At 43.9% G+C, this 11,751-nt stretch overlaps 1 long non-coding RNA gene across 3 annotated transcripts in view; it reads left to right on the top strand.

The window, feature by feature from the left end:
* The first annotated feature begins 420 nt into the window (after positions 1 to 420).
* Positions 421 to 11,751, top strand: part of LOC147613480 (uncharacterized) — a 38,641-nt gene continuing 27,310 nt past the window's right edge. Inside the window, exons 1-4 of one of the 3 annotated variants that reach the window (XR_015263201.1) lie at positions 421 to 474; positions 1,276 to 1,497; positions 1,757 to 1,797; positions 2,646 to 3,238. This is a non-coding gene — a long non-coding RNA (uncharacterized LOC147613480). The other 2 variants (XR_015263202.1, XR_015263203.1) reach the window with 2 other exon arrangements.

Below are 11,751 nucleotides of genomic sequence, written 5' to 3'. Positions count from 1 at the left end.
GTCCTAGCTTAGAGGAGAGCTCCGTTACCATTCTAACCCATCCCCCAACCCCGGTCAATTTGGAGTCCGGGAGTGCGCTAGGCATTACAAACGGGTATTTTCTAAGGTTCCAAGGCTATTTAATTAATAAATATGTATTCTAAGGTACGGAAAGGGTTGGAAAAGGTGGGAAAAAGAGAGAAAAGTAGAGGATGAGCATGATCTTACTTTCTAGCAAAAGTTGGGACACCTTTTTGCAAAAGCTGAGGCTAGGGCTAAGCATGGAGCACTTTAGGCAAAAGGTGAAGCTATTCTCAGCCCTCCCCTCCTCATTTTTGCACAAATGAGCCCTCTCTCTTCTTTTTCTGCCTGGCACTCTCTCTCTACCCCTCCCCTATATAAACCAAGCCCCTGGGACATTTGTGGGACACACTGAAGGCTGTAAAGTTGGGCTAAGGGTGGAGCAAGAGCACTTAGCATAATCATCAGCTTTGGGTAACCTTCTCTCTCTTATTTCCAAGCTTCTATCTCACTCTAGACTCATCCATGTGTAGGAGGGAGCAGTAGAGAGCTAGTCTTGGTGCTTGTCTATGAATTTATTATCATAAAGCAATTACGATACAAGATTACTGATGCATATCAAGTAATTAAGTTTCCTAGTCACATGTCTTAATTCTGGAATTTTCCTAATTATGAGAAAATAAATCTTTTTCAAACTTTTGCTATAATAATTACTCTAGGGACCCAATAATTATGATAAGGGGTCCTATAATTAGTGATCTCTGATCCTTTTCGAGGGAAAAATATGTGTTTTGATTGATCATTTATGGTAATCAAGTTATAAGCTTTTTAAGCCGTATTTGCTTAAGCATAAATATCAAATTAGCTCGAATTATAAATTCCTCTTAGGATACTGATCTTTATGCGTCAAATTAGCTAAAATTATTTTCTTGTAATTTTTGGAATTCATTTGCTAATTATTACCTAATTTTTGGTGCCAATTTCGGCAATTTTTAGTGCTTTCTTATTTTTCAGATCTGTTTAATTTTACTGAAAAACTACAGTGGATTCTCCAAGCTGAGGTCAACATCTATGATTTTTCCTGGAATTTTTCCAGTATCTATGAATTTTTCACGGATTATTTACAATATGAAAACCGCTTAGTTTTCGGTAGTTCGAAAACCCTAGGAAGTAATCCGAGCAGATGATTAACGATTGTATTGCCTTTCGTTAAGTGAATTAAGTACTAATGACTGGATAAAATTGACGTTCTTTATTTTTATGAGTTTTTCAAAGGAGAAGTATGCCTCCGAGAGGTAGTACCAGATGCGGTGGAAGAGGCGGAGCGGCTACTCCTCCTGTCATCTCAATAATGAAGTGGTAAACCAACTAGAGATGCCAATGGAAGTGGATGAAGTACCGATTGTAGCAAAACCAAGGCCAGCTTTGGCAGCGCCAGTAGCAGAGGCCGACGCTTTGGAAATCCAAGTGTTCGCTCCCGCGAACAATATTAATAAGGTTCTTTCCTTTTTAAGTTCTGTTGTTAAAGTTTACAGCACATCTTTACGCGACCCATAGAAAAGAAGCCTAGCATTACCCATAAAGGAGAATCGATTGTGAAACAATTGAATAAGATCGATCCGAAACACGACTCATATGTTTTCTGCATATAGGACTTAAGAGTTGTTTGATATTGCTTTCTTCAAAGTTTGATTGGCACAAGTAAAGAACTGTGTAACTGGATATCATATTAATAAAACTGAAATTGATTGTCCAGAAGGACGCGGGAACTGATGGCGACAACCTTGACTCGCCCAGGTTCATGTGGGCTGGAGTAAATAATAATAATGAACCTGTCTTTATTCATAAAATAGTGTGGTAGTAATTAGGTAATTATTCCGGATCCCCTAAAGGAAAGTGGGAGGATGGTTTCCCAAACAACCCTATTCTATGGCTGGGTGGACCTGATCAGTCGGGTAAACTTTTCGCGTTGAGTTCCAAGACCCGCCCATTTAGAGTAAGTCCCTCACCTTAGGGGAATGCACAATATTTGGCCCTCTGAAAGCTATGGGGGAGCTAAACTATGACAATGAACCAAGGGGATCCTCGCAAACCTTCAACCAGTGCATTGTAGTCAATTGATGGAAGGAGATACGATCTAGATCTCCTTGAACAACAGTTCTGAGATCGATTCATTAGTTGTTAACTTTGGGTTGGCGAGGACGTTCACTCTATGATGGTGCATAGAATTGAACATGTTGAGTCACTCTTAGTATTCCTATCTGAATGATTACAAATAGTCGAGTCTAGGTGCAAATGGAGTCTCATAGCTTTTGATTGTGAAGTAGGTCTAGGTTAGGATCTCGATGGCCAACATTCTCACTTCCAGGTGGGAGATAAGGTGATCATCCATGGAGTTATCTATTCCCTAGTGGCTACTAGGCTTAAAGTCCAACCTCCGGGTTGGGTGGCCTGATGGTCCACCTCCGCTTATTTATTAAAGGAGGTGGGTACGTCATAGGTGGTATCAGGTCTTAAGGTTAAAGACCCTAAGCGAAAAGGATGTATGGTTTTGTTGTATTGTCAAGTTTGATCTTCTTCTTCTTTTTCTTTTCACGAATGTTAGACTGTGGATTGAGTCTGATCCTGAGGATGATTGTCTATAGGATGACTATGACAAGTTTTGAGTTTTTGAGGCCATATACGAGTCTACAAGCAGTTCATCTGACCTGATGTACACAACCCAAATATGCTGGATTCTCGACCACATGGCCGATCCTCGTTGGAACCAGATAAAGAGGAATTACAATGGATGGTGCATCGGAGCAGGTGGTGCCTTCCTTATCTTTGCCAGCGTGGTAGATAGCTTATCCCTGGACTTACAGAGAGTAAGGTGGCATGAAGAGCTGAAGATGGTCCGCTACTTCTACTTCTTCCCCATGCTTGACAACCCGATGGTTACGATTAATGGGGAAAGGATGACCCAAAACCAGTGGGTTTATCGGGAAGTCCGATGAATCTTAATGACAGACATGATCATTCTGCATAACCGATAGTTTAGTGTATTGAATGACCCCCAATCTCCATTGGGATGACCGCAATGCCCGAGGTCTATGGAATTCTTCGAAATCTATAGGAACCTCCTAGGTTTACTGAGTTAAGCACCTGTAGCTACCATGGCTACAATAGATAAGAAAAACTCCCGAATATTGTATATAAACTCTTTTTTTGAAAAATCAAAGTCAATTTTTTTTTCTCTTGGAATTGTGTTGACTCCAAGGTAGATTGTTTTCGTACGACTGCTATGCGTGCCAAGGAAGTTGTCCTTTTGGATGGTTTGCAAAAAGATTGGATTATGTGAAACTGTGAATTCATGATGGAAAGATGCATTTTATTGTGCATAGAGCAGCATCCTACACTGTTGTAATGTGCATGTGTGTATCTTGAAAGCACAACTTGGTTTAGAGGCTAGATTGTTGAATTGACTTATGCCTAAGCGGATAAATTGTCTATGTGACAGATAAGTCCTCATGGTATGTTCCTTATCTTCAGATACATGTACGTGGTAGCTTGCGTGTTGAATTGTTAAATGTTCAGGTACAACATGTCCACCATTGTCAATAAGTTGTTCTTCCCTCTTGCGTATTTACGAATCCATGGGAGCAACGCCGTATGGAAACGTTATGGAGGAACCGATGCTTTATGGAAGCGTTATATGTTTCGGAACCTTTGGATAACGGACGCCCACGTCATCAATGCAAACTTATGGAGTTCATAGAGATTGAACTAAAAAGAGTACGATTGTTGGAGAAATTAAAGGTTATCAGACTGTTTACTTTTCGCGGGACTCGAATTAGAGAAACTTACACTACAATTAACGGAGAACAGGTACTCCAGAATATATATATTTACGATAAGATCATTAGCGTGATACCAGCATTTATGACTCCGAAAAGCTCCAAAAGTGACCAAACAGCAGGCTCATTCAATGAAACGAGTCAAGCACTCAATCACAAGTCCACCCAACCCTACTATAGGCTATGCCAAAACCTCAAGCCAAATGGGATAATTTCGGACAACCAAAACTGCAAAAAAGAGGGGAAAAGAGCACTCGTTTGGCCATTTTATGGTCCGAAAATCACTCTTTTCCGCCATACGATCACAGCAAGCAATGAAACCCCACATGTATTGGCATATAGGTGCATCATACCTTGCTACAATCTATCCCAAGACCCCAAGGCATTTCAACACCATGTGAACCCCTGTCGAGGCCAAAAAGTGCTCAAAACTCCCAAAAATAGGTATTTTAAGGTCCGGAAGCCTTAACTGCACCATACGGACACCAAATCAGGGTCTCATGTGCCACAAAGCTCAGGAATACCTTCATCTATAAGCATGCAAATCAGCTCGGTAAACGGAGCGCATCCGAATCCGAGTTCGAGGCAAATTACATTGTGGCTGGTCCAAATGTCAAAAAGGTCCAATGACGGACTTTCACCGCATCACCAAATCCAAACGGGAGAACCTCTACACAAAGTGACCATCTAGGATTGAAGAAAAGTGGTTGGTGAAGCTCGAATTCAAACCGTGTCTTAAACGAAGTCCCGTACCTACCTCATCCAAGGCAGTGAAAACAATAAAAATACCTCGGGAAAAAGCAAGTGTCCAAAATAGCGTTTTTGGCCAAAATTACTCATTCGGGCACCATTCTTCATCATTCAAACTGTCATGGCCCTGTGAAAATGGAGCAGGACAAGTGTGGGCATGGTGGTTGCAGAGTCAGAATATTTTATGATTCACATGGGGGGTGCCCGGACAGTGTTTAAGATGTGTGGACATCCCTAGGTGTGAAGGGGGAACATTAAAACATTAAGTTTGAATGTTTATTGAAGTTTGCCCCTAGGCCTTAGTGGCCCTAGGAACTTATTAAGTTGGGGCCCTAGGAATTAAATTGGGAAGGGGTTTTCTCTCTCTTCCCTCTCTCTCTTCCCTTTTTGGGGAGTCGTGTAGCAAAAGTGGAGCTCCCTTCATGCGCATGATGTACTAGCGTGGAAAAGCACAGGAAGGGGAGGCGATTGCTGAAGATCAGTTGTGCTGCTGTTTTTCTGAGTGGAACCAGCCGTACAGCACTGTACGGCCAGAGCTGGACACACTCTCTCTCTCTCTCTCTCTCTCCTCTGCTGCTGGCGGCGCACAGAGCTGCTGCTGGAAACTCTGCGCAGAAGCTCTGTACAGGCTGTACAGCCTGTTTTCCAGCCCAAACCCTACTGTACGACTGCCGTACAGTGTACGGGCAGTCGGGTACAGCAAGTACAGGTGCAGGCGGCGCTTTTCTGAGTGTTGGACAGACCTGTGTATGTTGATTCAGGCTGGTACAGAAGTGGACAGCAGGCTGTTTATGCAAGTACAACACCTGGCACGCATCCCGAGGCGGTACAATCAAGTACAGTGCTGATTTTCAGATCTGTACTTTCAAGGACAGCATAGGAGTGAGCATCAGGAGGAAGAAACAGGCAAGTGCAAGCACACGTGTGAAGCAGGATTGTGGGTTCAAGTGCCTGCAGGCACAGATTGGTGCTGTTGCTTCCTCCAGAGTTGTTTCACGAGCTGAACTTGGTAAGCCTTGACTCTGTTCATCTATCTCTCTTTCTGTTGCTTGATGTCTGCTACAGGTATGTGTTATCTGGCTCCTTGTGAGAGGAGGAGTATAGCAGATTGACAAGAGATTAAGACAGGGATTGAACAGCATATGTATATGTTGAGCTGAGAAGATGTATCATGCTTATGAGTTATGCCAGATGTATGCCCATGGCTGGCCTGCTTTGTGAACTTGGCTGATCAGAGGGAGGCACAGTGTGTTGCTTAAGGACACAGATCTGTGTGCATAGATCCTCTGTGCTGAGAAGGATTTGTGGGCAGTCAGATTGGACTACAGGTGTAAACTCTTGGCTGGTTTTTATGTTGTACTCAGCCATACATATTATTTTAATGGAATAAAGAAATACCGCAAGGGGCGCCAAGCTTTGGGGCCAACAGGTGTCGTTGTGTATTCAGATTTGGGCACTCTAGCTCCAATCTGTGTTTGGTTTTTCATCTAGACTACCAGTGGACGGGTGATTGCTCCTACCGCACTCTGGTTTTCTATCAGAGGCCGGTTTCAAGGTTCCGTCCCCGGGACCAATCATCAACTTTCTGAAGGGGGTGAGCTCGTGGTTGCTTTGGAGAAAGCCATCGCTGAAAATTCAGCAATCATGTCTGATACAGAGGAAGAGTACTTCTATCAAGAAGAAGAAGAGCAAGAGACTTCTCCTGAAAGAGATGTATCTGAGGATATTTTTGCAGGAGAACAGGCTGCAGATGTTGAGCCTTATGAGGATGTAACACAGCCAGAAGATGTGCATAGTAAAGAGGATGATGATGCTCGGTTCAAAGATCGCTTGGCTAGTGTTATGGATACTTTTATGCAGCTCACACAGAGTGAGAGATTTGCTGAATTTATGAGATCTCGCACAGAGCCCCGCTCAGAGCCCCAGAAAAAGAAGAAGAAGGTTCGTTCGAAGAATCTTTCTCATGGTCATAGTGGTACCACTCCACAGGATCCATCTCCTGCCCAGTTTCCGAACATGCAGCATGCTTTTGGTGCTAACCCACAGAGTTCCTTCTATGGACAGCCACCTATTCCTCAGCAGAACATGCATCCAGGTTATTTTGGTGGTGGCTCGGTGTTTCAATCCATGACTGGGGGTTATCCTCAGGGAGGCATGGGTATGTATGGGCCTTTTGGAGCCAATTTTCAGCCTGGCATGCAAGGGAATATGTATGGTGGTATGCAGTCCGGTATGCAAGGAAATGTGTTTGGAAGCATGCAACCTGGGATGCAAGGCAATATGTTTGGTGGCATGCAGCCAGGTATGCATAGTGGAATGTATGGAAACATGGCTGGGATGTATGGTATGCCTGGTGTTGGAATGGGCAATGTTGACCCAATGATGGGTATGAATGTTGGGGGCAGCAATCTCACGAAACAACTTCCATATGATAATCTAACGCCTATGGGAAAGGCGAAGGATTACAAGGAAGGGGGAGCTGCAGTGAAGTTTGACACTTTCAGTGGCGCCAAGGATAAATTGAAGGCACTTACCTTTTTACAGCAGTTTGATGCTGCTTTTTCTGGTGGGAATTATACAGAGTCCTCGAAGGTGAGGAAAGCTGCTACTTTTCTCAAGGGCAATGCTTTGCAGTGGTGGTCTACTCTTCTTTTGCAGGGCATAGCACCCACCACATGGGTCCAATTCAAACAGGTTTTCTCTTCCGTATGGCTCACATCTACATTTGAGGTGGATGTTATGACCGCATGGCACAAGCTGGATGCTTCAAAGTGTGATAGTTTGGAGGATTACAATAAGAAGTTTTGGGAAGCTTTACTCCCAGTGACTTCTTATCGTGCCGTGCCATTATCTGAGCAGGTTGAGAAGTATTGTTGTGGGCTGCCCAAGGAGGTACGAGATTACTGTATAAAGACAAGAGTAACGAACATGTCACAGATGATTGAAAATGCTATGACAGCTAATGCGTTACTCACAGGTGGTTCATCTGGATTTAAAGGCAGTAAGAAGTTGGGCAAGAAAGCTGAAAAATTTGGGCATGCTTCTCGTGATGCTAAAGGGTCTACAGAGACAAAGTATCAGAAGTTGCCAATGCCCAAAAGGACTTCTGAGGAAAGACAGGCTTTGAGAGATGCTCAAAAGTGTTTTTACTGTACTGAAGAGGGGCATATGTCATTCAATTGTCCCAAGAGAACGTCCAAGAAGGACCCTGACAATAAAGGAGAGCCCAAGCCAAAGAAACAAAAGCCTTCTGCAGGCTTAGTTCCTGATCTTGTGGGGGAGCAGCTAAGTGGTGAAGCTACAGAGTTGTGCAGGGCATGGGGCAAAGTGAGAGATCAGAATGCTTTGATCTTCTTTGACACAGGTGCTCGAGCCAACTTTATTTCACCAGATTTGGCTGGCCGATTGGGGATTCGTGCAGAGGAGATGGGGCCGTTACATGAGGCAAATATGGCTTGTCCAGGGTATGCAGAACCCGTTACTCCTATCATTGGGAAGCTTCGGCTTCATTTGCAGGGTTATGTGGACAGCGAAGAGTTCTTCATCATGCCTTTGGATGGCTGTGATGTTTTGTTGGGGATGCCATGGTGCCACAGGGTACATGCGGTGGTGGATACTTACAATAGGAAAATTACTCTGACTCATAGAGGGAAAGAGCATGTATTGGATGTAAAACTCAAAGGGGAATCTGTTCCTATTGTATCCGCTTCGGCGATTTCATCAATAATGAAAAAGCATCTTTCTGCGTACTTGATTTATGTAAAGGATGCACAGGATGATGAGTCTAAGTCTAATTTGTCAATGTTAGATAAGGACAGGGCTGATTTCTTAAGTGGGTTTCAAGACTGTTTTTCCGAGTCATTGCCAGGAGAATTACCTCCTGAGAGGCCAGAAGATCATGCCATAGATCTGATTCCTGGTAGTACTCCACCGAATAGGCCGCCGTATCGTGTTAGTGCAGCCCAACAGGAAGAGATTATGAGTCAGGTGCAGGAGCTATTGAATAAGGGGTTGATTCAGCCTAGCTCATCACCCTTTTGCTCACCTGTGCTCTTAGTGCAGAAGAAGGATGGTTCTTGGCGCATGTGTATTGATTACAGGGCGCTGAACAAGAATACCATCAAGAATCGATTCCCCATACCGAGGATCGATGACATCTTGGACCGCTTACAGGGCTCCACAGTTTTTAGTCGTATTGACTTGAAAAGTGGGTATCATCAGATACGCATTAGACCCGAGGATGTGCATAAGACAGCATTCCGAACCACATTTGGGTTGTATGAGTTCTTGGTTATGCCCTTTGGTTTGACAAATGCGCCTGCCACATTTAACAGAATGATGGACAGGATTTTCAGGCCTCATAGAGAGTTTGTGGGCACATTCTTTGATGATATGATTGTGCATTCACGAACTGAGGAAGAGCATAGAAGGCATTTGGCCATTGTGTTTGCAGAACTCAGAAACCATAGATTGGTGGTTAATGGCAAGAAGAGTGAGTTCTTTTTGCAGGAGATACATTTCTTGGGGCATATTGTGTCTGGTCATGGAGTCCGTATGGATCCAGCCAAGGTAGAAGCAATACTTAATTGGCCAGCTTTGAGGACCGTGCATGATGTACGCAGCTTTCTAGGATTGTGTTCCTATTACAGGCGTTACATACGGCACTTTGCTGAAATTGCTTGGCCTCTTCATGCTTTGACGAAGAAAGCAACTCCGTTTAGATGGGCTGATCGGGAAATTACAGCATTCAAAAAGCTCAAAGAAAAGCTTACTTCGGACCCAGTATTGGTGTTACCGGATCTCCGAAAGGCTTTTGTTGTCCAGTGTGATGCATGTGGAAGTAGCATTGGTGCAGTTCTCATGCAAGAGGGACATGTGATAGCCTATGAGAGTAGAGTTTTGCAAGATGCCGAGAAGCATTTACAGGTGTATGAGAAAGAGATGTTGGCTGTAATTCACGCTCTTTCTACATGGAAACACTACTTGCTTGGGGCTGATTTCACTGTACAGACAGATCATCAGACCTTGCGTTATTTCCTCACGCAGACTAAGCTTTCAGAGAAGCATATGCGTTGGGCAAACTTTTTGTCAATGTTTCACTTCCAGATTGTGCATGTGGAAGGCAAAAAGAATGTAGTGGCAGATGCTTTGTCACGCAAGCCACAGGTTTCTGCAGTTTCACTTGCTTATCATCATGAGCTTGATGAAATGAAAGAGCAGTATGCCCATGATGAGGATTTTGAAAGGCTGTATGATCAGATGTCTGAGGGTCAGCGGCATGAGCATTACACTCTCAGAGATGGGTTTTTATTGATGCATGGCAGACTGTGTGTTACCAGGCCATTGCGACTCAAGGTTATGATTGAAAGTCATGCTCCACCGTATGCAGGTCATAGAGGTATTGACGCCACGGTCAAAGCAGTGGAGACTTTCTTTTATTGGCCAACCTTGAGAAGAGATGTTGATGCCTTTGTGAGGCAATGCATCGTATGTCAGAAGGTAAAGTTTGACCGTCAGCAGACACCAGGGTTATTACAGCCTTTACCTATTCCGGATAGACCTTGGGAGAGCATTGCCATGGATTTTGTGTTTGATCTTCCACGGACACAAACGGGAAATGATGGCATCTGGACTATCATATGCAGGTTCAGTAAGCAGGCTCATTTCATTCCCGTGAGGAAGACAATTAAAGTGGATCATATGGTGAAGTTGTTCATGGCGAACATCTTCAAGTATCATGGCTTGCCTACGTCTATCATTAGTGACCGTGATCCACGGATGACGAGTTTGTTTTGGAGAGGGTTGTTTGACAACATGGGTACAACTCTCAAGTTTTCATCGTCATTTCATCCACAGACAGATGGTCAATCAGAAGAGGCTAACTCTACAGTGTTGGATCTTCTCAAGTGTTATGTGTCAGAGCATAAGCAACAATGGGAAAAGTATCTTCCTTTGGTGGAGTTTGCATATAACAACACTGTACATAGCTCGACAGGCAAGGCGCCTTTTGAGATTGTAGAAGGAGGGAAGAAGGTACCACCCATTTTGCATACAAAGGATAAGATCTTTGAGGCTGATCAGTATGTGGAGAGCTTGGATGAAGCTTATCGGAGAGTTAAGTTGGCCCTCCAGAAAACTCAGCAGAAGCAAAAGAAAGCCGCAGACCGTCACAGACGTGATTTACAGTTTGCATTGGGTGATTGGGTTCTTTTGCGCTTTGAAAAGGCTAGACTCAAGAAGATGAAGGGTAAAGAGCGCTTATTCCCTAAGTTGAGCATGCGATATTATGGGCCTTTTCAGGTTTTGGAAAAGATTGGTGAGGTAACCTATCGTTTGAAGTTACCAGATCACTGGAGGATTCACAATGCTTTTCACGTGAGTCTTCTTAGACCTTTCCGTGGGGATGTGCCTGAGGATGTATCAGATGAGGCTCAGCCGGAAGTTGAGGAACTTGATGAGGTTCTGATTCCAGAGCAGATACTGGCACATAAAGAAAGGAAGGTACGAGGTAAAGTTTCCCGTCGCTATCTTGTGAAGTTCAAGAACTATTCACCGATGGATGCGAAGTGGATGGAGGAAGGTGACTTAACAGATTCACCTCAGGTTTTGCAGCTTTATCTCGATGCCTTTGAGTTAGAGCCGACTCTTATTGTGGCTCATTCAGGTTCAGCAGAGCATGGGTCTGGAGCATTACCTGATGCTCAAGAGGGGGGTAGCACCTCCACTCCCTTGATTCAGACAGGCTCAGATGACATCTAGAGGTTGCTTGGTGCAGATTTTATCTCATCCGAAGGTACTGAGGCTGACAGTACATCTGTTTATGGGACTTCTATGATATATGTGTACTAGTCACATGGAGATTTTTGTGGATATGTATGGTTCACAGTGGTATACAACTTGGACTATTACTATGCCATTGGTTTGCAGTGAATGTTGATACATGTGTATGGCTTAGAGAGATTGGGACGCTGATCTTGCCATATTGTATATTTCACTTTGGATATTTTGATGCATCACCAGAATGCAATCGAGGACGCTTGCCATCTTTCAAGAGGGGGGTATGTCATGGCCCTGTGAAAATGGAGCAGGACAAGTGTGGGCATGGTGGTTGCAGAGTCAGAATATTTTATGATTCACATGGGGGGTGCCCGGACAGTGTTTAAGA

Source organism: Cibotium barometz, chromosome 43 (genome assembly GCF_041138505.1).
Source record: "Cibotium barometz isolate CiBa-2024 chromosome 43, ASM4113850v1, whole genome shotgun sequence".
NCBI lineage: Eukaryota > Viridiplantae > Streptophyta > Polypodiopsida > Cyatheales > Cibotiaceae > Cibotium > Cibotium barometz.
This window is presented reverse-complemented; position numbering and strand designations above follow the sequence as displayed.